Source organism: Phocoena sinus, chromosome 5 (assembly GCF_008692025.1).
Source record: "Phocoena sinus isolate mPhoSin1 chromosome 5, mPhoSin1.pri, whole genome shotgun sequence".
In the NCBI taxonomy this organism is placed as follows: Eukaryota; Metazoa; Chordata; class Mammalia; order Artiodactyla; family Phocoenidae; genus Phocoena; species Phocoena sinus.
This window is the reverse complement of record NC_045767.1, coordinates 31,611,248-31,638,855: the sequence shown is the minus strand read 5'-3', so window position 1 is coordinate 31,638,855 and position 27,608 is coordinate 31,611,248.

Genomic DNA, 27,608 nt, shown 5'->3' with positions numbered 1-27,608 from the left:
ACCAAGTCAGGATTTGAACCCAGGCCAGTCTGATGCCAGAGCTCATGTTCTTTGTATTCTCCAAAGCCACCACTCCGGCCGATGCAGTGGGACTTTGGGAGGTATGCTGTTATATCACTGACATAATGTGTCACCAATATCCTTCAATCTTTCCTCACTGAGGAATGTAACCAGCCTGGTCAGCAATCTCCTCAAAGTAGAAAATCCTGACTCTTATTTTTCCCCATTTCCTTTGGCTATGCTCTTCCTATGAAAATATACTCTCCCTACATAATACAATGTTAGAGCTGGAAAAAGCCCTAGAGAGCCTGGTAAGAAACCTATAAACCTAATATAATGTTTCCATTGCAAGTTTATGGTAGGCAACCGAAGTTAAGAGAGGTAACTGATGTCCTCAAGACCATGCAGCTAGCTAATGGCAAAAAAGATGCCCACTCAATAGAAGGTGACTGTATCTCTTCAACATCATACTCCTATACACATCCAAATGGAACAATTTTGGGAAACTCGGTTCTTTAATATTCATTGTCTGAATAATGTGTCAATGCAACATATTCTGATAATTGTTTCTTTTAAAATATATTTAGGATCTGGTATAAATAAATAAATAAATAAAAATTAAAACTTTTCTTAACAGAAAAAAAAAGAAAAGAAAAACACAGAGCCCAAACACCAAGTGAGATTATAATGGAAAGCAGGGTTTGGAGAGAGCTCTGCCACAGAATAATGTTCAGTGACAACTTTAACCACCAGATCCTTCCTCATACCTCTCTCTGTATGGTGGATATTATTTCATTTGAATGTCAAAGGGAACAATACTCTGGTACTCATGCTTTACAATTTAGCAAGCACTTTCTTACGCACCACCTTAATCATTACAGTAGACACTGCTGTTAGCTACAGTAAATGGTATTTTCACGACACATGAGTGCTTGAGGTAACGGAGTCACCAAATAGGAGAACTGTGCCCCAAAGTTCCCTCTAAACCTCATAGTAATTTTTTAGATTGCTTTCAATACACCCTTTGTTTCTAATATCTGATTATGAAAACTTAGATGTTTTCAAATTAACGTTTTTCTTACTATAAAAGTGATAAATGTTTATGGTAGAAAATTTAGAAAATAGAATTAGGCAAAAGAAAAGTCACATCTAATCTCATTATCCAAAGATATCACTGTTAGGATTTTGTGTAAATCTGTCTAATCTTTTATCCATGCCTGTGTATGTTGATCATGGTGTATGTGTTAGGACCTTTTCCCTTTTCTAGCATTATATAGTTAATACTTTTCCATGTACTTCAGTACCTTCCACATCGTATTCAGAAGTCATCATATTCTATTGCATGAATGCATCAATAGCTTAACTGGTTAATATCCTATTGTAAAACAATAGGTTGTTTGTAGTTTGGGGTTTTTGTTTTCGTTTTCTGCAGTTATTATCAATGCTGAGGGGAACATCCTTGTAGCTAAATCTTTGCACACATCTATGATAATTTTCTTTGAATAAATTCCTAGAACTGGATTTTTTTGGTCAAAAGACTTGCAAAATATTAAAACTTTTAAGATGCATTTGTATAGTCCAAAAAAAGGATTAAGGTTAATTTGACATGGGATTTGCTTTAGCAAATTTTGGTAGTATCTCTGATCTTTCGCTAATTGCAATGTCTTGGATTTTAATGCTAATTTTCTGAGCGAGATGACAAAAGATTCACATGATTGTTCCTATCGTTTTACTCGTTAGTGAGTATTCTAAAGAATTTAGACCTGCAGAAGAAGAAAATCAGAACCAAGGTGTGCAAAGCTCCACTGTGAGGTGCACTACGGCGACAGACCCTAGATGCCTCCAGTGATCCCTGCCTCTAGCGTTCACACCTTTGTGTAATCCCCTCCCCTTGAGTGCAGGCTTCCAAACCACAGGATACGGCAAAGGTGAGGGGACGCCATGCACGTGATTACATTACCTTATATGAAGACTCCCTCTCGGCAGACTGGAGCTAGAGGCTCTCCTTGTGGGCTTCATCAAGTAAATTGCCCCATTGGAGGAGCCCGTGTAGCTGCCAACTTCAGGCAGCTCTAGGACCCTAGGATGGCCTCCAACTGACAACTAGCAAAAAGCTGGGCCCTCAGTCGTACAGCCACAAGGAAGAGATTCTGCCAACAGCCTGAGTGAGCTTTGAGGTGGGTGTTCCCCCAGTCGAGTCTCTAGATAAAAACGTAGCTCAGGCAACACTTGACTGCAGCCACTTGAGACCCTGAACTGAGCATGACGGCTAAGTCACGCTCAGGCTCTTGACACATAGTAACTAGAGAAAATAAACGTATATTGTTTTAGGCCACTAAATTTGTGGTTATTTTTTACATGGCAACTAATCCACCTACCTGCCCTGAAACCAGTGGGCTTACCTGACTTTGGCTTTCACCTTTCAGCCCTTTCGCGGCCTGGCGCCGAAGCCTCTCCTCCCCCACAGGTGCAGCGTGTCCGTGTGGGCAGCTCCTTGCCCCCCTCCCCAGGCTCTGCTCTGTACTGGAGGGGCTGACCTCGCAGGGGGCGCTTGCCAGGCTCCCGCCCCAGGTGTCTTGGAGCTGGGAGAGGCCAATGGGGGCGCCAGCCCAAGACTGGAAGGCAGAAGGTCCTGCTGTCTGTGTCTCCTTGGCGACACCCGCTCCCAGGACAGCCCCCTCTGGTTCCGCCCTCTGTCAGGTTGCCTCTGCTCTCGGGCTCTGGGAACTGCCACCTCCTGTCTTTGTCTCCTAGGACTGGCAGTGGGTCCCACCTGCTGCTCATTTCTGGTTTCTCTTTTCTTCTGGTTGGCTTCTTAGGTCCACCTGTGAAACCAGTTCTCTGCATTACGTTCCCTTTGCTGTAAACACTTGAAGTGGTTTCTCTCCTGTGGTGACGCTGGTCACGCAGGCCCTACACCCATGAGCCTGTGCCTCATTCCGCTCTGTACAGGGAGTGTCAGCAAGGCACCTGGATAATGTCAGTGCCACCAACACCCTGAGTGCCGCATCAACAAATGATGGCGCTACGTGAGCTCCGGCAGTGCTTTCCCAGCAGGGGATCTTGCCAGGTGTCGGGAAACACGGATGAGTGGAACAGGGCACCAGGCCTTGGGCCTGTACAGCCCAGGGGCAGGGAACAGACATATAAACAGATAGATCCAGGTGCTAACTACTGCAAGACAGGTATATTCAAAGTGGGAGGGGGCAGAGTCAGGTGGTGGAGGTGGTGGTTGAGGAAGGAGGAAGGGTGTGCCTTTCAGAGGGAACAGCCTGTGCAAAGGCATGGAGGCCTGAAAGAGCATAGTGGGCTCTGTTATAAGTGAGGGTAGTCACGGAATCTAGCTCTCACGTTTGTTTTTACTTAGCAACAAATTCTTTATACCCAAAATATCATGTAGGATTCTCCCACTCTACAAATACAGGCCAGGGCACTTTTCAGCTCCTACTGAAGGAAGAAATTTCATGTTGCCAGTCTCTGGTACTTTCTCCTTTCTTCCTAGGTTTCTTCCTAAAATATTTTCAGGACTAAAGCGTAACTGGATGACAGTGTCTCTGACACTCAGCATTCCCCCGGGGAGAGATCTCTAAAGACTGCAAGGGCAGGAAGCTTGATGTGGTCGGAGTAGAAGGCAACGAGCGTGGCCATGCCGTGTGCTAGCAGGACAGACGTCAGTGGACAGCAGGCCCACCACTTACTAGCTGTACGATTTGGAGAAAACTGCTTTACCTATCTGAGCCTCTTTCTGTATGGGTATAGTACCTACCCAGGGGAATGGGGGAATTTTAAAGCGTATTTATGGCTTACTGTGTGCTAGGCACCCTGCTAGAGTTTATTATTCATTATCTCACTTAATCCTCAAATAATCCTATGAATGAGGTACTACTATTGGCTCTAATTTAGAGATTTGAAAACACTGAGGCCCAGAGAAGTAATTTGTCCAAGGTCGCACAGCAGTTGATGGGCAGAAAAGTCATTTTCCTTAACCATCACTTGCATTATTGCCCCGTGGCAAAGCATTGGCCTTGGGGTCTGGTTTGAATTAGAGGCTCAGGGAATTTACGTTCCCTCCCTTCCTGTTCTCAGAGATTTGGAAGCTGAGTTCCTGTCCCCAGGCCCGATGGCACCATGCGCAGGTGCTAGAAACAGGAAACGAGGACAAGAGCGAGCTACATTGCCTGTTGTTTGCGCGTTTGTTCTGGGCTTTGGAGATGGGTGCTCTTATTATAGGTGAGGTGAGTACAGAAACCTCCAAAGAAGCCAAAGAAAGCCAAAGAATCATCCCGAGTGCGGAGCAAACTCAAAACCCCATTGAGGACAAGGGTGGGATATAGCGACAGTGAGGCGTTTTTTATGAAATTCTCATACCAGAGGAAAAGTTGTTATGTATGTTTTATAGACGTCACAACTGAGGCTTGACCCGGGGCTGGGCCGGGCAGAACCGTCTGCAGCATGGCCTCCTGCCCTCCCCCTCCCCTAGCGCTCTGGACTCCCCCAGACAAGACCCCGTTCAGCGCGGGGCAGGCAGAAGCTTGGTAGGATGCCAGGTAAGCAGCCTCCATTCAGACCCTTCCCCGAGGGGTTCAGGGTGTGGTGCTTTGGCAGCCTTTTCTTTTTTCCTACCGTGGGATTTAGCTCTCAAAGCAAGAGCGTCGGGACACTGAGCCAGCTGTGCAGGAGACCTCCGTGCTCACATCAAAGACTGAAGGCCGCGCCTGCCTGCACAAGTGCTCGAGGGGAGGAGCCCGCGTGCACGCACACACACACTCACACATACCACACATAATAGACACACGCACTCAGACATACCGCACATGATACACACACTCAGACATACCACACATAATACGCACACACATACACACACTCACACATACCACACATAATACACACACTCAGACATACCGCACATAATACACACACACATACTCAGACATACCACACATAATACGCACACACTCACACACTCAGACATACCACACATAATACACACACACATACTCAGACATACCACACATAATACATACACTCAGATATACCACACATAATACACACACTCAGACATACCACACATAATACACACACACATACACACAGACATACCACACATAATACACACACTCAGACATACCACACATAATACATACACTCAGATATACCACACATAATACACACACTCAGACATACCACACATAATACACACACTCAGACATACCACACATAATACACACACACATACTCAGACATACCACACATAATACGCACACACTCACACACTCAGACATACCACACATAATACACACACACATACTCAGACATACCACACATAATACATACACTCAGATATACCACACATAATACACACACTCAGACATACCACACATAATACACACACACATACACACAGACATACCACACATAATACACACACTCAGACATACCACACATAATACATACACTCAGATATACCACACATAATACACACACTCAGACATACCACACATAATACACACACTCAGACATACCACACATAATACACACACACATACTCAGACATACCACACATAATACGCACACACTCACACACTCAGACATACCACACATAATACACGCACACATACACACACTCAGACATACCACACATAATACACACACACATACACACAGACATACCACACATAATACACACACACATACACAGACATACCACACATAATACACGCACACATACTCAGACATACCACACATAATACACACACACATACTCAGACATACCACACATAATACATACACTCAGATATACCACACATAATACACACACTCAGACATACCACACATAATACACACACACATACTCAGACATACCACACATAATACGCACACACTCACACACTCAGACATACCACACATAATACACACACACATACTCAGACATACCACACATAATACACACACACATACACACACTCACACATACCACACATAATACACACACTCAGACATACCGCACATAATACACACACACATACTCAGACATACCACACATAATACGCACACACTCACACACTCAGACATACCACACATAATACACGCACACATACTCAGACATACCACACATAATACATACACTCAGATATACCACACATAATACACACACTCAGACATACCACACATAATACACACACACATACTCAGACATACCACACATAATACGCACACACTCACACACTCAGACATACCACACATAATACACGCACACATACACACACTCAGACATACCACACATAATACACACACACATACACACAGACATACCACACATAATACACACACACATACACAGACATACCACACATAATACACGCACACATACTCAGACATACCACACATAATACATACACTCAGATATACCACACATAATACACATACTCAGACATACCACACATAATACGCACACATTCACACACTCAGACATACCACACATAATACACACACTCAGACATACCACACATAATACACACACTCAGACATACCACACATAATACACACACACATACTCAGACATACCACACATAATACACACACTCAGACATACCACACATAATACACACACACATACTCAGACATACCACACATAATACATACACTCAGATATACCACACATAATACACACACTCAGACATACCACACATAATACACACACACATACTCAGACATACCACACATAATACACGCACACATACTCAGACATACCACACATAATACACGCACACATACTCAGACATACCACACATAATACACACACACATACACACACATAATACAGACACACACAGACACATACCACACATAATACATGCACACACACACAGACACACCACACATAATACACAGACACACACAGACATACCACATATAATACATGCACACACACAGACACACCACACATAATACACACACACAGACATACCACACATAATACACACACACTCAGACATACCACACATAATACACACACACTCACACATACCATACATAATACATGCATACACACAAACTACCCATAATACACACACACACAGATATACCACACATAATACACACACACATACTCAGACATACCACACGATACACACACACACACTCAGACATACCATACATTATACACACACACACTCAGACATTCCACACATAATACACATACACACATAGACATAACACACATAATACACACACACATACACACACATAATACAGACACACACAGACACATACCACACATAATACATGCACACACACACAGACACACCACACATAATACACAGACACACACAGACATACCACACATAATACACGCACACATACACACAGACATACCACACATAATACACGCACACATACACACAGACATACCACACATAATACACACACACAGTCAGACATACCACACATAATACACACACACATACACACAGACATACCACACATAATACACACACACATACTCAGACATACTACACATAATACACACACACATACTCAGACATACCACACATAATACACACACACTCAGACATATCACACATAATACACACACACAGACATACCACACATAATACACACACACATACTCAGATATACTACACATAATACACACACACACACACAGACATACCACACATAATACATGCACACATACATACATACTCAGACATACCACACATAATACACACACTCAGACATACCACACATAATACACACACACTCATACCATACATAATACATGCATACACTCAGACATACCACACATCACATACACAAACCACATACTCATATATACCTCAGATAGCACACATACCACACCTCACACCTTTACATCATATGTCTACACCATACATATAAATACACCACACACACCAGATATTACAGATACCACATACACAAAGCCCACACACCCTACAGAACACACATAAGAAATGTCACATCGTATATGTGTACATCACACACATATATGCTCCACAGACCATACCTCATGTATGAAACTGCAACACACACACTGCAGCACACTCATATCACACCTCACACCCTTACATCACACATGCACACACACCACACACACATATGCTTCACACGCATGTATACAGCACACACACACCATACATACTGCACCACATACTACCTCACATTCTCACATAGCGCCACACACCATACACATATAATAATCACACACACACACCATAGCACATGCAAACCAAACTTCATATTCTCACACCATCTCACACACCATCCCACATTCACACACACACACACCACTGATAGATATACACATCACACCAGACCACATAGACACAGCACTACACGTCACACACACACAGAGTTTTGACTTCATTCATACCTCAGCCGCAGTCCCAGCCCAGCAGTACCCAATCATTCCGAGGAAAAGCCACAGACAGCCCCCAGGGGTTCTTTTTCTCTTCCTGGCATCATTATGGCCTCCTTGCTGGATAAATTAATTACAGAGTTGGAGAAACAGAAATTCAACTCCCACCCACTGTCCCCCTGAAGTATCAACATTGTGGATCCACCTGTGAACTTCAGAACCCGAGGGGTGACGCCCCTGGCGCTGCGCAGCCGGCGCTCTGGCGGCGAGCCGGGCCCCCGCTCTCATGTGGTCAGCAGCTCTGCCGTCCTCGCCAGCCCTTACCTGGCGTGTGTCGCAGAGGGCGCAGGCCTGGGTGATGCCCAAGCCTGGAGCACACCCAGCCGTGGGGCTGCTGGGATCGCGGAGGGAGAGGGGACGTGGTGTCCGTTCAGGGCAGACAGAGAGCAATCCCTCCTGTGGGCTGAATTTGCTCTTCAGTCAGATGGGGGGGATTTTGCCCGCCCGGGGAACCAAAGGACCAAGGCGTTGTTGTAACCATGCTGCTCAGGCCTTGGGGGCAATTTTTAGGATTGTTCAATTTTTACAATTATGTGGAACAGGAAGGCCAGTCTTGATCACGGTGTCGTCTTGTCCGATCCATGTCATCTCCATGTTCCCGACACGGGCCTCATTCACCTTGGGGGCCTTCTTCCCCCACAGGTCTGCAGCTTGGGGGTACTTCACTGTCGTTGGACGGCCGTGTATAAACTGTAGAAACCTGTGCCCTGCTAAATCCACCTGTTTCAGCAGCAGGTGGGACGCAGATGTGGTGGGTGGGACAAACACACTGCCACCCCTGGTCAGCCAGTGAGATGCCACGGGAGGGACCACAGGCCTCTCTCCGCAGGGTCCGCCGGGCTGCCGTGCATCCACGCCCCTGCCTTCCTGGGCGCCGTTACTGTGTTCTCTGGACAAAGACTTCTCCTAGAGACCCTCCCAACTTCCCTGGGCCTGGTCTCCCCACAGAACCAGGGAGGGCAGCAGAAGGAAAGTTCCCGTTTCTCTACAGCTCTGTAGGGTGCATGCTGCCAGGTGGGAGAATGGAGCTGAATGGGATAACTATCTGTTATCTTTGGTTCAGCACTTCAAAGGCGATTAGCTTTCATTAGGGGCCAAGTCACACACCACCACCATCTAGATAATACTTAAAGCAGCAGCTTCTAGATGTGCCACAAATGTGAAGTGGGTGGTCATGGCAACCTTTAGGCTGTTAAAGGAAATCTGAAGCAGTGGGAGATGAAGTGCAGCAGAGGGAATAGGTAGCAGCATTTTTCCGGCGGGGGGAAGAACTGCAGAGCAGCGCTGGATACATCCTGGGGCCGTGAGGGAGGACTACCTGCCAGCTAGCGGGGTGGTCAGGGTAAAATTCAGGGTGGGAGTGGTGTGGTAGTTCAGTCAGCAACTTGCACTTCCTTGAGACCAGGTGCCTCCTTTTTTTTTTTTTTCCCCCCCGGTACGCAGGCCTCTCACTGTTGTGGCCTCTCCCATCGCGGAGCACAGGCTCCAGACACGCAGGCTCAGCGGCCGTGGCGCACGGGCCCAGCCGCTCCACAGTATGTGGGATCCTCCCGGACCGGGGACGAACCCGTGTCCCCTGCATCGGCAGGAGGACTCTCAACCACTGCGCCACCAGCTTTTTTTTTTTTTTAATAAATTTAATTCTTTAGGTTGCATTCGGTCTTCGGTGCTGCACGAGGGTTTTCTTTAGTTGCATCGAGTGGGGGCTGCTCTTCATCGGGTGGCCGGGCTTCAGTAGTTGTGGCACGTGGGCTCAGTAGCGGTGGCTCGCAGGCTCAGTAGTTGTGGTGCAGGGGCTCAGTAGTTGTGGCTTGCAGGCTTAGTTGCTCCATGGCATGTGGGATCTTCCCGGACCAGGGCTCGAACCCACATCCCCTACACTGGCAGGCAGATTCTTAACCACTGCACCACCAGGGAAGCCCGAGACTAGGTGCCTCCTTAATAAGCCATTTTCATTTCATTTCAAGTCATGTTTTCCCCTGGCCCACCTCCGTCAGCATCAAGATGAGGTTTTGGTCTAATTGACAGCTACTTGAGATGTGTCCATCTAGAACACAGGGATTTGGGGGCCCATGGAGAGGAGGCAGCCAGATATGTGGTCCAGGGTGAAGCCAGCCAGATGGCTCTTAAATGTCTTGTGAAGGAGCTCGGCCAGAAACTCCGTAGGAGAAGGTTCCTGCAGCGCGGCCTGGTCTGTGGTCAGATTTCTGAATGCAGCCTCCCAAGAATTGTAGGGTGGGCTGAATAATCCTGCTTCCTGAGGGCGTGTATGTACCATGCATCCCCTGATTTCAAGGAAAAACTCAGGAAATACGTGGTCCGAGGAGAAAGGGGCCTCAATAGGGTTTTTGTTGTTGTTATTTTGCAAGGATCTTGAAGTGAATGCCCACAAACTGCCCACATGATGAATAGCAGCATTCATCTCCCCAGGCAGTGAGGCCAGAGCCCAGCCTGCTGGGAGAGTCTGCCCTCCTCAGCCTCCGGCTGCCTTCAGCTCCACGGCCGCTTTTCCCCGACGTGGGCCCGGGTGGTGTGAGCTGGAGGCGACAGGCAGATACCAGGAGCTCCTGCCCTCTCATCCCTGCTCTGACACAGTCTCCTCTGGGCCTGGGGCCATTTGCTTGGTTACTTCCCTTCAGTTTCTCAATCCATAAAATGGGGATAATGGTGTTTACTTACTTGCCTCATGAGTATTATGGGAATTAATTACCGTTTGTAAAGTGCCTTGAAGATGAAAAGTATGAGATGGCATCATCATTATTATTGTGAAATGTCTTCCACTGCTGCCAGCCAGGTTCTCCCGATTCAAGAGAACATTTCAACCCGGGTTCCAAATGAGACCCTCACAGACCCTACATGCACATGCGTGCGTGCACACATGGCCTCCGTGGCATATCTGGAGGTGGAGAACAAAAGAAAACACTTTCACCTAGCAAAGGATCCTTCGCATGTATAGGGTGATGGTAGTTAGGGGATCTGGCTGTGAGAAGGGAAGTGCTTGGTGGCCCCAGGACCCAAAGCTGTGTATTATGTACAAGACTCGGTGGAAGCAGAGCCATTCCTACTTCAACCATGTGCTCTTGATGTACCACATAATGACGCCTTCTTACGGAGAATGTTTTCTTTACTCTCATGGTACAAGAAACGTAACAGGTTGGGTATGTAAAGTCTATCTGCTACCTTGAGGCATACGAAGATGAAGTGTCTCTGCCAAGCTGCCTTCCACTAGGGGCCACGAAGAGCAAAGAACAGTCTCAGACTTTCAAAGTCTCCTAAAATATGTTAGATTATCCCTCTTCTCCAATGAGTGTGATCTCACTTTCCGGAATATTTGAGACAGAAAATAAAGTTTTGTGAAACTGCCTTTGATCTCGGTTCCAGTAGCGTCCTTAGCTGATGGTGGGAGTGTTTTCTCGTTGTCTTTATCTGTATCTGGTTAAACAACAGTGTGGATAGCTGGTAGTGCTTGTATTAACACTGAGCTGAGCATGTGGGGACACCTGGGGCAAGATTACTAAAGAAAGAAGGGCTAAACGGGGAAGACATCTGTTGCATTAGAGTCTATCTCTGACCCTATGAGTGATTTCTTCAGAAGTTCTAAGTTTCTAATGTAGCATATACAAAGTATATGTCAATCTAACTTTGCTCTGAAAGAAAAATAGGCAACATCCCAAATTCCAGAAGATACCATTTATGATTATGCTGTTTGTTTATATAGCAATCGAGGTACCTCTTTTCCTAGTAGGGTAAAGGAGGTAACTATGCAAATTACCCTGAAGAGCAGGAACACCAGGTGGGGAACAAGCCAACTCAAATTGTTTATTTAAATGGAGGGTACAAAGTCTTCCCATTTCATGGCAAGTTGTGTTCCTGCAATGGGGGTTGAAAATCCAAATGCTGTAGGTTAAATGTGATTTTTAAATAGAAACAATGGTGCAATGAGAAGTTATATCCCTGCTTACAGGTGTAATGGCCGATTTGGTTTCTCTATTAGAAAATTCATTTATGTTCATTACTTTAAAAATTAAATAAGAAGAAAGAAAAGATGCTGTACATTTAAAGTATCCATAGTACTTCTGCCTAGAGGTAACCACTGTTAATGTCTCAGTACCACTGTACTTCCAGAACTTAGATGTTTGTTTTTTAAAAAAGAACAATACTGAACATAAGGTTTAGCAACCTCTTTTATACACTTATAACATTTTCCACATCAATAAGATACATTTATTTTAATATGGATTAATATAACTACAAATAAGAGTAGAACATATTGTTATATGCTTCCTGGCTATATATATATTTTTTTCTGATTTGAATTTCCTGTTCAGGTTCCAAGTCCATATTTCTCACATGAGGAATTCATTTTATTATTGTTATTATTATTATCACTAATTTGTTAGAGATTTTTTAAATGAAGACATTAACATATTTTCCAAATATTTTTTCAATTTGTCCTTTTCACTTGTAACTTTGTTTATGGCATTTCCTTTTATTTTGACTTAAGAAAGAAGTGTTTGAATTCTGTATAATCATATCTATAAATCTTTTCCTAATGATTTTTGTCTTATTATGCTCAGAAAACTTCCTATGCTCCAAAATTATGTAAATATTCACCAGTAGCTTAGCCAAAAGTATGTGTGTGCTTAGTTCTTCTGAAATTATATGTGTGTGTCCTGTGGGAAGATTAGAAATACTTGGTTATTTTTGGCAGAAAGAGTTCCAGAAATGTCTTTCTGTTTTGCTATTTTTTATCATTTCCATTTTTCTTTCCTTTTTTCCTTTTTAAATTTTTTCCTGAGTAGGGAAGAGCCAAGTTCAAGTTATATGGCTCTCTGTGACCTTTCTAAAGCTTTCTTGGACTTCATTTCATTAACACTCACTCCTTCCCTTTTATAGCAATACTGCTATACAATTACATCTGTCTTAAAGCTGCACATTCCATTCCCCATTTGTAGAGAATTGTCACCTCCTGATCCCTCCACATGTTGTTTGCACCATATCAGTGCGCCTTCAAAGTCTCTTTCAGTACCCAAACTTGAGGCTTGATTTGAATCCTGAATCCGTGAAGTAGAAAAAAATTCTACTCTTGGCCATGCTTAAGGCTTCAATGTCCTTCTGAGAGCACTACTCTGTCCCCAGCTGTGGATTCCAGTCTTGGTGCCTCCTTCCTAGCTAGGAGATCTGGAGTACATTCATTTACTCTCTCTGAACCTCAGTTTCCTCATCTGTAAAATGGGGATTAATAACAACCTTCTTTGGCTACATCACAACATTACTGTAAGGACTAAAAGAGATCACGGTTGTAAAAGTGCTTAGTAAGTTGTAAAGCAATATATAAACACAAGGTGTTATTATTTCCCTTTTATTTGACATTATAAGGGATTGAATACAATGTGTGACTATAGTAATAAGGATCATTTTTGGAAAGTAAGATGCCAGACTATAAACACCCAAACAAATGCAATCCTTTCAGTGGCCTCGTAAGAAGGCCTACTAACGTCTACGTTGTCATCCATGCTCAGAACATGTTTTTAGCTTCCTTTGTTTTGGGGATGGTCACAGCCATTCTCCCTTGGTGGGATATTTTCTGTCTTATTTCCCTGCTTCACCTTACTCCCCCCTGACACCCTCCTTCTTTCCTTGAACCTCCTGCTCAGAAGACATGATGGGGGTGGAGGCCATGGGAGAAGATCTCAGGGAAGGGAGATACATGAAAGGTAGGATCAGATTGAGATGGGCTGCCAGGGAGTCTTCAGGGGTTCATCTCAGGAAGAGGACTGGCTTGAACACATTTATATGCTGTTTGCTGCAGGTCTGCCTTTAGGGTATAGGCAATTATACTGCAGATAGGAATCATCAGAAAGTGAACCTCACTCTCTGCTGAGGTCTGGCTGTTCAGTCTCATCCAATAGCATCTGTAGAATTGTAGAGGCTGCACTGGACTAGAAATAAACAAATATGAATTTTGGTTCTGTTTCTGCAATAAATAGCTGAATGACTGAGTGATGTTGGGAGCTGGGTTTTCGTTTCCTTATTCTCAAAATAAGGACATGGGGACTTGTCCCCATGGTCACACAGTGGTTAAGAATCTGCCTGCCAATGCGGGGAACACGGGTTCAAGCCCTGGTCCGGGAAGATCCCACATGCCACAGAGCAACTAAACCTGTGTGCCACAACTACGGAGCCTGTGCTCTAGAGCCCGTGAGCCACAACTACTGAGCCCGCATGCCACAACCACTGAAGCTCATGTGCCTAGAGTCCATGCTCCGCAACAAGAGAAGCCACCACAATGTGAAGCCCACTCACCACAATGAAGAGTGGACCCCAAACTCGCCACAGCTAGAGAAAGCCCATGCGCAGCAATGAAGACCCGACGCAGCCAAAAATAAATAAATAAATTTATAAAAAACAAAAAGATAAGGACATGGAAGGTCTCTTTCACCTTGAAAACACTAGGATTCCACTGGCCTTCCTCATGATGGTTTTGTGGAAGTTCAGACCATTTCCTAGCTCTGCAACTTTGGGCAAATTGGTTAACCTCTCTGCATCTCCATTTCTTCATCTTTAAAATCGGGAAAGTGTCTACCTTATATAACTTTTTTGTGAGAATTAATTGGTAAAGTGCAGCTAAAAGCATTTGGCAGAGTAAATGTTCAATAAACATTAAATGTAATTTCATTCTCTTCATTTTACTATTCTCATGGAGTGGAGTCTACTCTAAATCTCTTCTTAAGCTTAGTCCTTAAATGCTATTATTACTGTTGTTATTATTATAAACTTGTTATGGACTGAATGTGTTCCCCCCCCTCCAAATTCATATATTAAAGCCCCAACCTCCAGTGTGATGGTATTTGGATGTGGGAACTTTGAGAGGTAATTAGGTTTAGATAAGGTCATAAGGGTGGGACCCCCATGATGAGATTAGTGTCCTTATAGGAAGAAGAGACCAGAGCTCCCTCTCTCTACTGTGTGAGGATACAGAGAGAAGATGACCATCTGCCAGCCAGGAAAAGGGTTCTCACCAGTAATCAAATTGGCCGGCACCTTGATCTTAGATTTCCCAGCCTCCAAAAACGTGAGAATGTTGTTTAAGCCATTCAGCCTATAGTATTTCGTTATAGAAGCCAGAACTAATAACACTCCTAAACTGAGATTTATTTTCCACCCACCTTATTTCTGCAACTCTGGAGAGTGGGAGCTGCAGACCTATATTCAGCAACAATCTGAGTGATCCATTCTTCACCAGGGAACTATCAAACAGGCACGGGTACCTTCAGACTAATCTCTGACCTCAGGCTGAGCGGCCATAAATCTGACATCATGAGCAGTGCATTCTCCCTGAAACTCCCTCTTGGTTCTGCTTTTTCAGCAGCAATAGGTTCTTCCTCTTTTTTTTTAAGTGACTTAAAACAACACAAATTTATCCTGTCACACTTCTGGAGGTCAGATGTCTGGAATCAGTCTCACTGGGCTGAAGTCAAGGTCTCAGAAGCCTGGTTCCTTCTAGAGGCTCTGAGGGGAGATGCCGTGTCTTTGCCTTTTTCTTCTTCTGGTGGCTGCCTGTGTTCCTTGGCTCGTGGCCCCTTCCTCCAACTTCAGAGTGTGTCTCTCCAGCCTCTGCTTCCATCATCACACTGCCTCTCCTCCACAGAACTCCTCCTGTGTCCCTCTTAGAAGGACCTTTGGGATTACACTGAGCCCACCTGGAAAATCTTGGTTTCTAATACTATTCTCCCCCCAGAAAAGAAATCAGGGCTCCCAGGGGAAATGGCTGATTCTAAGGCTGGGACAGAAAATACACAAAATGAGCCTGGAACATTTTTTCAGTGCCAGGAGGTAAAAAAGTGCTCAAAAAACCCAAAGGATGTAGACGTGTCAAAGAAACATAGGAGCCAATCTGAAAGAGGACTCAATAGCCAGGACTGCAAAAATCTGAGCAATAAAATAAATAATGTCATGTTGGATTATAACTCAAAGTTTAAAATAAGTAGCCTTGAGTCCATTCTGATATAAGTAAATGACTGAACAAGCAAATAAATGAAGAAGAGACAAATCTCCTATACAGAATAATTCCCAATAATTTGTGTAGATTCTCCTACTTCAAGGTGGTGGAGCTTGACTCCATACCCCTTGAGTGAGCTGTGCTTAGTGACTTGCTTCCAAAGAGAAGAGTAAGAAAAGAGGGGAATAGTAACTTTACAGTGAAGAAACCTGGCAGACACTACTTCAACCAGGTGATCAAAGTTACCGGTACCAGTGATAAGCCCTGTTGAAGCAGGTACTCCTGACATCATATGATGAAAATGGGACTTCACCTCCATGGTCTGCTTCCCCCAGACCCACAATCCTAACCTAACCATGAGAAAAAAAATCAGACAAATCAAAGTTCCAGGGCATCCTACAAAATACCTGACCACTATTCCTTTGATGTCAAGTCCGTGAAAAGGAAACAAGAAAAGTCTGAACTGTCATAGCCAAGAGGAGAACAAGAGACATGACAACTAAATGTAATGTGATATTCTGAAGGGAGTCTCAGACCAGAAAAAGGACATTAGGGAAAAATTAATGAAGTGTGAATAAAGTGTGGAGTTTTGTTAATAATAATGTATCAATGTTGTTTGACTAGTTGTGACAAAAGTACCACTGTAATATAAGATGGTAGCAACAGAGGAAATGGGTTATGAGTATATGGAAATTCTCTGTACTATCTTTGCAACTTTTCCGTGAACGTTTCTACAGTGAAACATTTATTTAAATTTAAAAATGTATTGAAGAACAATATTAACCACATAGGGTATATTACAAAAGAACACATACAGATTGATCCCAATTTTATATAACTTATATGTGAGTGTGTACCAAAGGAAAACCAAGTATGTACATGTGTACACTGAGAGACATGACTTTTTCTCCTTTCTGGATTTCTGTATTTCTCAAATGCTGTATTTTATAACAAACAGATATTACTTATATCATTTTTAAATCTATACTCAAATAAATAGGAGACCATGAAACAGAGCAGTGGGGAGAGGGAAATGGGCTACTCCTGGGAGAACAGAGGCTCTTCTTTCTCAGACCAGCATCTTTAGTCTAACTCAGAAGACAGTGATTTCTGGGGATAGACTGAGAAGCCTGAAGAGGAGCTGAATCCCTGAGTCTCTGTGATCATCATTCTTTAGTCACAGTGAAAGAATGGCCGCATCTTTCATTTTGCTACATTAAGAAAACTGAGATGAAGTGACTCAAGCAAGGCCACACAGCTGGTTAGTGTGCTTGAGCCATCCTGATGTTCTACTGGGGCTGTGCAGTGTTTCAAAATCATTCGGATGTCAATACCTTTAGATGAGTCCTCTTCTCTGTTTTAACTATTGCAAGGCTCAGTTCACCCTGTGTTTCTTTAACTGTCTGGCCCCTGGAGACATTTATTTGGGATCTGCAGTTTAGGTAAGGTGGCAGAAGTGAAGATCTGCGTACAGGCTTAGGCGTTAAGATACAGAAAAGGGGGAAAAGGCAACTTCTTTTTTAATTTAAGGAGAGAAGAAAAGGGAAGTCCTCATCCCTGTGGGTTAACTTCTGGCTACAGCCAGCATAAATCCGGGATCTGTGCGTGTTACCCTCTCTGCAAACAGATCCCTGGGAGTTGTGCAGTGCACAGACTGTTCAGCCATAGGCAGCAGCTCTGACTCTCCATCTGTATCATATTGTAAAAAATAGTGTATTTAGTAATGCTCCTTAACATCCTGTTTTAATAAGGTGTTGTTTTGAGTCCCATTTCAATTCAAAATCCTTCTCAGTCAAAGGGAACCCTCCTACACTGTTGGTGGGAATGTAAATTGGCACAGCCACTATGGAGAACAGTATGGAGGTTCCTTAAAAAACTAAAAATAGAGCTACCATATGATCTAGCAATCCCACTCCTGGGCATATATCCAGAGAAAACCATAATTCAAAAAGACACATGCACCCCAATGTTTATTGCAGCACTATTTACAATAGCCAGGATGTGGAATCAACCTAAATGCCCATCGACAGATGAATGGATAAAGAAGATGTGGTACATATATACAATGGAATATTACTCAGCCATAAAAAAAGAATGAAATAATGCCATTTGCAGCAACATGGATGGACCTAGAGATTGTCATACTGAGTGAAGTAGGTCAGAGAAAGACAAACATCAAATGATATCACTTATATGTGCAATCTAAAAAAATAGTACATATATCCCCATATCTCTTCCCTCTTATGCCTCCCTCCCTCCCACCCTCCCTATCCCACCCCTCTAGGTGGTCACAAAGCACTGAGCTGATCTCCCTGTGCTATGCGGCTGCTTCCCACTAGCTATCGGTTTTACATTTGGTAGTGTATATATGTACATGCCATATGTATATGTGTAGCCGATTCATTTTGTTATAAAGTAAAAACTAACACACGATTGTAAAGCAATTATACTCCAATAAAGATGTAAAAAAAAAGTACAAATGAACTTATTTACAAAACAGAAGTAGAGTCAGATGTAGAAAACAAACTTATGGTTACCAAGGGGGGAAGTGGAGGAGAGATAAACTGGGAGATTGAGAGTGACATATACACACTACTATATAAAAAGTATTGGGTTGTCCAAAACGTTCATTTAGGTTTTTTCGAATGATGGCTTTAGTAGCACTTAGTTGTCTTTAACTTAATTCAAAACAATTTTGTTGAATTGTATTGTGACAGCTGTCATATCAGTATGCATTTACAAAAAAACATCAAAATTGGTGAATTTTTATGTAACAATTTTAATATTGAAGATAGAAGAAAACAGCAACATTTTTGGCATATTATAGTTTATTATTTCAAGAAAGGTAAAACTGCAACCGAAACACAAAAAAAGATTTGTGCAGTATATGGAGAAGGTGCTGTGACTGATCGAACGTGTCAAAAGTGGTTTCCAAAGTTTCGTGCCGGAGATTTCTCTCTGGACGATGCTCCGTGTTCAGGTTGACCAGTTGAAGTTGACAGCGATCAAATCGAGATGTTAACTGAGAACAATCAACCTTATACCACATGGGAGAGAGGCAACATACTCATAGTATCCAAATCACGTGCTGAAAATCATCTGCCCCAGCCTGGTTATGTCAATCACTTTGATGTTTGCGTTCCACATAAGTTAAGCAGGAAAAAACCTTCTTGACTGTATTTCCGCGTGCAATTCTCTACTTAAATGTAAAGAAAACGTGTCGTTTCTAAAACAAATTGTGCCACCACCAAGCAAAGCGGTAGCTTGTTGAGGATGAGCGTGCTGATATGGTTTTCCAAGAATCCCCTCTCGACTGCCTTGGAGATAGAAATGATCTCTTCTCGGTACTCGGGAAGGATCTGGATTAGCTGGAACTATGATGTTTGAAGATTTTCTCGTTCGTTCGATGTCTCGACACGTTGCTAATAAGAATGTCTTAAGTACTTGGTAATAACGATTTAAAGAGTACTGACTCATGCCTGAGAAGCATGGGGACTAACAGGAAATAAAATCAGTATCTGTTAAGCAAAAAAAATGAAAAAACAAAAACAAATTGTGACGGGCGATGAAAAATGGATACTGTACAATAAGGGGGAACAGAAGACATCGTGGGGCAAGAGAAATGAACCACCACCAACCATGCCAAAGGCCGGTCTTCATCCAAGGAAGGTGATGTTGTGTATTTGGTGGGATTAGAAGGGAGTCCTCTATTATGAGCTTCTCCCAGAAAACCAAACGATTAATTCCAAAAAGTACTGCTCCCAGTTAGACCAGCTGAAAGAAGCACTCCATGAAAAGTGTCCGGAATTAGTCAACAGAAAATGCATAATCTCCCGTCAGGATAACACGAGACCGCATGTTCCTTTGATGACTAGGCAAATACTGTTACAGCTTGGCTGGGAAGTTCTGATTCATCTGCTGTATTCACCAGACATTACACCTTCAAATTTCCATTCATTTCGGTCTTTACAAAAGTTTCTTAATGGAAAAAATTCAATTCCCTGGAAGACTGTAAAAGGCACATGGAACCATTCTTTGCTCAAAAAGATAAAAAGTTTTGGGAAGATGGAATTATGAAGTTGCCTGAAAAATGGCAGAAAGTAGTGGAACAAAAGGGTGAATACGTTGTTCAATAAAGTTCTTGGTGAAAATGAAAAATGTGTCTTTCACTTTCACTTAAAAACCGAAGGAACCTTTTGGCCAACTCAATAGATAACTAATAAGGACCTATTGTGTAGCACAGGGAACTCTACTCAATACTCTGTAATGACCTATATGGGAAAAGAATCTAAAAAAGAGTGGATATATGTATGTGTATAACTGATTCGCTCTGTTGTACACCAGAAACTAACACGACATTGTAAATCAACTCTACTCCAATAAAGATTAATTTTTAAAAAAGCCAAAACAACAACAACAAAATCCTTCTCAGTCAACATCATCTTCATGGACTCATGATATTTATTGAACATTTACTACATCCCAGACTCCCTGTCATCTCATTTGTTTCTTATACTGACCCTCACCAAAAGTTCTAATGTTATCCCTGTTTTACAGATGAGAAAATGGAGACTTGGAGAAGTTACGTAATTTTCTCAAGATCATGCTGTGGGGCAGGGATCTGAATCCAGCCAGTCTGACTCCAGAGCCCAACTTCTTAACCACCAAACTGTATGTATAACTTCTGCTTCCTTTCTTCTATCCTGGGCAGCACAATACTGGGTTCCAGCTCCGTAGTTAGGAGCACTTTCTGAGGTGTAGTAAGTTTATAAAGATATTGGAGTTAACTGTTTTGCCTCATTCAGAAATAATGGCTATTTTATTCTGTATCACACATTGATTTTTCTGTATCAATAAATTACTACATAGAATTTTGAATCTTATCACTAATAATTTCTTCATTAATTTACTTAGGTGAAAGTAACTATATTATGACCTCTCACTTTTCCTCTGTGCTAAATTTTGCTTTTCACATTACATTATTTTCTTGATTGTTTTCAGTAAATGCAGTATTTCAGTATTTGTTGTGCATGCTTTTTGTGTAATGGTTTAAAATTTCATGACATTGTAGTTGTCTGTTCTGTCAGGAGAATTGATGCAGGGACTTCCCTGGTGACGCAGTGGTTAAGAATCCACCTGCCAGTGCAGGGGACACGGGTTTGAGCCCTGGTCCGGGAAGATCCCACGTGCCACGGAGCAACTAAGCCCGTGCGCCACAACTACTGAGCCTGCCCTCTAGAGCCTGCAAGCCACAACTACTGAGCCTGCGTGCCACAACTACTGAAGCCCACGCACCTAGAGCCTGTGCTCCGCAACAAGAGAAGCTACTGCAGTGAGAAGCTCGCACACCACAATGAAGAGTAGCCCCCACTCGCCACAACTAGAGAAAGACTGCGTGCAGCAACGAAGACCCAACACAGCCAAAAATAAATAATTTTTTAAAAAAAGAATTGCTGCAGATATTTTTTAACTGTTAGAACTCTGACAAAATTTTGGCTATTTGGATGTTAATTTATATTAAAATCTATTAGCTGATCTTCCTATTTAATCTCCTCCTACAATGGGCAGCATAATCAAGTGGATTTGCAAAGAGAACATATTGAAACACAGCGGTTTTTTGGTCTCTCTCAGGGAAGTCAAGTGCTTGGGGAAAACTAGAGAATTACAGTATTTGAAGGGAGAAAAATGAGTTGTGTCCAAGAAAAGTGTCAAAGCTGTTGGATTTGGTTCCTAAAGCAGCAAGCCTGCAAAAGTTTCCTTGGGTCAGAGTCAAGGCCAAGAATTCCTCTAATTTACATCATCTTTTGCATGTCCAGGACAAACGCTGCTACCAAAAATATAGCTTTGCTTCTCAAGTTAACAAAAATGAAGACCTTTCCTCAGTGAACACATCCTCCATGAATGAGCTAAACATATTCCACCACTTCTAGTAACTCTCAGATCTGCGTCTCCAGATGAGATCCCTCTCCTGAAACCCAGCCCTGTGTCCAGCTGTTCACTATACCTCACTTGGATGCCTTAGTCAAACCTCAAATTCTTCCAACATTAAGCTCGTCATCACCTTCTCACCCCCACCCACATGACAATCACGGCCACAACAATCACAACCACAACTCAATTCTACCTCATGTATTTCCCATTTAAGGCCTGGAAAAGCCAACCACCCAAATTAGCCCCTTTGTTCAATCTACAGATACAGCTGATTGCCAACGCATAAGGATTCTATTTCCTCAATATCTCTCGCACCCGTCTCTGCCTCTCACTCCCAAGGCCACCTTGTGTGCCTGTCCTCCTTCCTGTGCTGACTGTGTGCACCTTGGCACAGTGTCTAGCTTATAGCTAAGACATTCATTAGGTCATTGATGCCGTCACCCAGATAGTGCCCCACAAAATGTTTGTTTGTTGTTGGAAAGAAGGAGAAATTACTGAAATGCCACAGAGTTAATACCTTGGGAAATGTGCTCGTTTTTGTCACTTAAATCCAGAGTGGAGTGATTTTCTTTCCTTTTGTTGTGACCACCCCCCTGCCAAAGCTTGAAAAGACTTTTGGAGTTTTTCTTGGATTCATCTGAAAAAAATTTCCCTAAATTTTGTGACTATGTGAAAGTTAAATTTCAAGTATGTGCATTTATTTTATTTTTTTATTATTATTATTATTTTTTTTTGCGGTACGCGGGCCTCTCACTGCTGTGGCCTCTCCCGTTGCGGAGCACAGGCTCTGGACGCGCAGGTTCAGCAACCATGGCTCACGGGCCCAGCTGCCCCGCAGCTTGTGGAATCCTCCCGGACCGGGGCACGAACCCGCGTCCCCTGCATCGGCAGGAGGATTCTCAACCACTGCGCCACCAGGGAAGCCCTGTGCATTTATTTTTAAAGCACTTTAATCATCTCTGCTTCTTGAAAAGGCCATTTTTATCTAACTCTTCTGACTCCAGGCCTTTAGGTGTGGTGTTTCTCTAACAACCTCTGTCAACCCGTTCCGAGATGGAATTAAGCCCTAATTGCTGAAAGGTATCTGTTGCATATACTGAACTAACTTCTCTTCTCTGCACCTTCCAGAATGACACTAGCTCTCTGCCATCCTTGAGAGAACTGAGCATATAGTCCCTCAAGCCATTTTCTGTTCTGTGGTTCATGGGAGGAACCCCAATGGAGAAAAGCTTCAAGGTCTCGAAAGAGGCCTTAGAAAAAGTTTCTCATAGTCTGACCAGAGACTGTGATTCTCTGAAGATGGGGTCAGTCTCACCATTCCCTTGCCGACTCATCCATTCTCTGCTTCCCGCCTCAGAGAGCAAGACAGCCCCTCTAGCTGTGGATAAGATGCCGGCAAAATATTCTTCTTACTCCTTATCTTCTAAGTCCCTTTAAAAACTCGACCAATATTTAGCCTTAGAGTTGGAAGTTTAGGAAGAAACTCTGCAATCTTTACTTCATTTTGAAACTCTTCTTGCTAGGAAATAGGCTGACATGAAAAGAATAGCCATGTTGGAAAGCTGTATTTTCTTTTGCTTCTCTTTGGGGAGAAATGGTTAAGAACTGTGATGGCAGACATGAAAGCAAGCCCAAGCCTTTACAGTTGGCCTCCTTTGAAAGACCTTCCCTTGACCTCTGTTCCCTAGGAAAAAGAAGGTTTCTAACAGGAATATTACAGGGTTCCATTGATGAGATGTCTCTCCAACCAGACTATGTATGATGACAGCTAATGGGTGGAAAAATTTCTCCCCAAATCGGGACTTTCTCTCCGCCTTCCAAATTACTTCACTGCATGCCAAAAGGTTATCTATGAGGAACTAGGACAGGAAGTGTATTTGAAAACATCACTGGGACTTGTATACAACATCTTAAGGTGTTTGATCCTTTTATGAAGTGTTGACAGCTTTTTGCCATTGAAGTCTATGTGAGAGTTACCAGCCAAGCAAAAGGAGGAAGCAGGGCCAGCCTGCTTGACCAAAGAACCCCTGGGAGCTGTTTAGATCACAAGATGTGAGACAGCCAGAGAGAGGGAATGGCCGAGAACTCCAAGAAAAGCTTAGGCAGCTGCATCAGTAGTTTCAACGAGACCTGTTCCGGCCATTCGAATGTTTCCCTTTGACTGTGATGTCCTTTTCACTTCCAGAATCATCTTCATTCATTCAGGGATCCATGCAAACAGTAATTCCCAGAGCACTCAGAGAAGTATGTAAGAGCTGAGGTGAGGGTTATTCGTAATCACTGCAGTGCCCTGAATCAGTAGATGCTCTTAATCAGGCCATCACCAAGCAAACTCACAGAACATCGCAGAGCAGATTCATTTGAGTTTCTTAATGGCCATGATAGTTGCTTAATTGGGATAGTAACTTTGCTTAATTGGTGCGTATTTATTCCTACTCTAGCTAGGGTGTCTTTCCCCAGCTCCTGGTGGGTCTGTCTGTCTACACTTCACGGGGTTCTCAGTATTTCCATGAAATATGCCCGATGCGGGCTGCTCTCCTGCTCCTTCCCGTGCAGGGAGGTGCTCCGGGTTGTGTCTCCTACCGGAGACTCTGCCACTGCTATTAGATTAACAAGCCCTGAGCGTGAGAGCCTTAGCTTAAAAAGGAATATGTCATACTCATGCCCAGGACTGACTCTAGTAAGTCTAGTGGATACTTATAAATCAGTAATCATGCAGGGCTTCCCTGGTGGCGCAGTGGTTGAGAGTCCGCCTGCCGATGCAGGGAACACGGGTTCGTGCGCCGGTCCGGGAAGATCCCACGTGCCGCGGAGCGGCTGGTCCCGTGAGCCATGGCCGCTGAGCCTGCGCGTCTGCAGCCTGCGTTCCGCAACAGGAGAGGCCACAACAGTGAGAGGCCTGCGTAACACACACACACACACAAATAATAATAATAATGCAAAGCTATTAGTACAGAGAAAAGAATCTTTTCCCAAACCTCGTATCAACCACTCCTTTTAATCTTGGTCTCTACCACCTCTTCATTGCTCCCTTTTTATAGCCAGCTCATCTTTCCAACACAGGCTTTGTATTTCTGCTGCAGTTCAGCTCATAGCTCAGACTCTATGCAATACACAGCTCTTTCCCACACCTGTCTCCTTAGCTCCTTCCAAAAACTGACCATGTCATCATGCTTGTTTGGGTTACCTGCCCATTACTGACCCATTTTATATGAGTTCCATGGACACTGATGGAAACACACACCTCCTTTTCATTGGTGTCTCCTGGTCACTGTCGTCACCACACGGTGCCCTTCCACCAGCCAGACCATACCATGGCAGGATAATTCCATGTGTGCTATAAATTCTATAATCTTAAGAGAATCAATTGCTTAAAAATCATATTGTTATAGTCATACTGACGTTATAGATAGCCAAACAACAACACAGTTAATAAACAACTTTTCTAGAAGCTTAGAGTCCATCCTAACATTCACAGTTTGGAGAAGGGGGTCATGAATTCTATATGTTCAAGTCCGTGTTGCAGCCACCTGACCACGTTCAACAGGCAAAGGGTTTCTTAGAAAAGCCTGATTTCCTTCCAAAACAATCTGCTTTAAAAAAAAAACACTTAATTTTTTCTTTTGCTTCATTCAATAGACCTCCAATTATGTTTGTTTTTTAAATAAGTTTGACTCATTTTCATGTTGAATTGCTTGATCATTTCTTTTAAGTTCGTAAAGGAGTTTCTGTGCTTTGAAGTACAGTTTTGGTTCTTTGGTTCCCCTTCAGGGTATTACAAGCTATTACATTGTCTTGAGAATTGGGGATAAGTTGGATCAGAGAGGCAGAGCAAGTGGAGCTCAGGGACATGATTTCTAAATAACAATTCCCATGTGAATGCTCCTATAGCATTTCCCTTTTACTCCTGTTTTTGTGTTGGTGTTTTTGTTGTGGTCTAGACTGGGGCAAAAATGGAATAGTAGATCCAGATGTGAAATACATCTTTTGAAACTGATATAGGCATATATAAATATATATATATATTTTTTTTTTCTTTTTTTCCAAAGGGCCTTCTGTAGTTGAAACCCTCAGGTAAGAAAAGGAGAAGTGAAGAAGCCCTAGCCTTAGGGATCTAAAAATCAGATAGATTCTTTATAAAAATACATCTCCTCTATTGCATGAATGATGAGTTTGGCAGATTTTTTGTTTTAAGTTATTGAATTGTAGATCTTAATTTCTGTGGTTTGAGAGATAGTGTGTCATGGGGGAGAAAAGAACTTTGAAGTCAACAGATCTGAGCTCAGGCCTAAGCTCAGATTAGCTCTTGATTTTAAACTAATAATTTTCCCTCCATGAATTTCAGTTTCTCCAGAAAGCATAAACGAAATGGGTCATTGTAAGTATTAAATGAGATTATGTACAACGTGCAAAGTGCTGGGCCCACATGGAGTGCTCCGTAGCTCATAAGCAGCTAAGAAGCCTCCTCTGGCCCATCTCGTTCCTAGAGAGCACGCACAGGGCGGTGGCTGTTTCTGGTCAAGTGCACAATGGTGCCCCTGCTGGCCAGGCAGTTGACCCAAAGGTAGGAAGTTCTGCAGCTTTCAGATTTAGCAAGGCTTGTACTAAATGTCTCAACAACAGAGCAGTCCATATCCTTATATAATACTCTGTACTCCACGGATATTTAATTTACAAAAGTGTCCACGGAGTGACTAGACCTAGTGGGTGAGGTGAGCAAACAGTGCATACTCTCCTACTAGGTTATAAACTCCACGGGGCAGGTACCATATGTGTTTTACTTACTTCCCTATCTCCAGAACTTAGCATGGTTCCCCAGCCACGGTAGATAGTCAAAAATATTTTTGTTGAATGACTGAGTTAATGAGTGCAGCCACAACCTAAGAAGATGGCATGACTTGACCTTTTAAAGGTTTTCCCTCTGAAAGAATGAAGAATTTTCTTGAAAATTCACTCCCCTACATTTTAGTAGGGCCAGAGAAGGAGACTGTTAATGGTTTTTCTACCCCAAATATGGCTGTTGCTTTTTTTTTCCACTCAGTGTTATTGGGTAGACCAGGGTTTCTATTTTTACTTTGAGGCAAAACATGGATTATAACCTCTTAGGTTTTTACCTTCTTTCCAAACCCAATCATCACTCCCTTACTTCCTGACTCTTGTTCACTAAGAACAAGAGCAGTGAAAGCAGACTTCGGATGAAACAGATTCTAGAATGGTCAGCATCAGAGAACATTT